Raw genomic sequence first — 556 nt, forward strand, 5'->3', positions numbered from 1 at the left:
TACACTCCATTCAAATCTTCTTGTCATTTCTCATGTTCTACTGAAGTGCTTCATCACCAGGGTTTATTTAATGAGGAATATGACCAAATGCATTTCCTTTGCTGTGGGTAGTGAGTGATCTTCTATAAAAACCAGTGAGTGACCCCTTAGTCACTCGGTACTTTTGCCTGCTTTCTATTTTGATTGTTTGCAACCTATATTTGGAATTGTATGTGTAGAGAAGTTCGTTTTTACACACAGTTCACATTAATTTGTTTTCTAACTAAGCATATAACACACAAGGAATTGCAAAGTAATTTACTTGTACAACTTTTAGATATCAAAAGACATAACCTTATATGATCATGGAAGGGATAAATATGGGAAAAAATGTGTGATGTAAAAATAAGCAGACCACAGGGAAAGGAGTGTGTCGACCTAAATTGCCAGGCATTTGTTTATTCATTTAGCAAGGTTCAGAGAGGGGGTAAAAAAAAAGAAACACTTGTGTGTTGCAAGAGGTTTAGGGGAAGTGACTGCTGAAATCAGAGTATAAATGTTTTGCAAGGTCGGTCCA

Source organism: Melospiza georgiana, chromosome 9 (genome assembly GCF_028018845.1).
Source record: "Melospiza georgiana isolate bMelGeo1 chromosome 9, bMelGeo1.pri, whole genome shotgun sequence".
Classification (NCBI taxonomy): domain Eukaryota; kingdom Metazoa; phylum Chordata; class Aves; order Passeriformes; family Passerellidae; genus Melospiza; species Melospiza georgiana.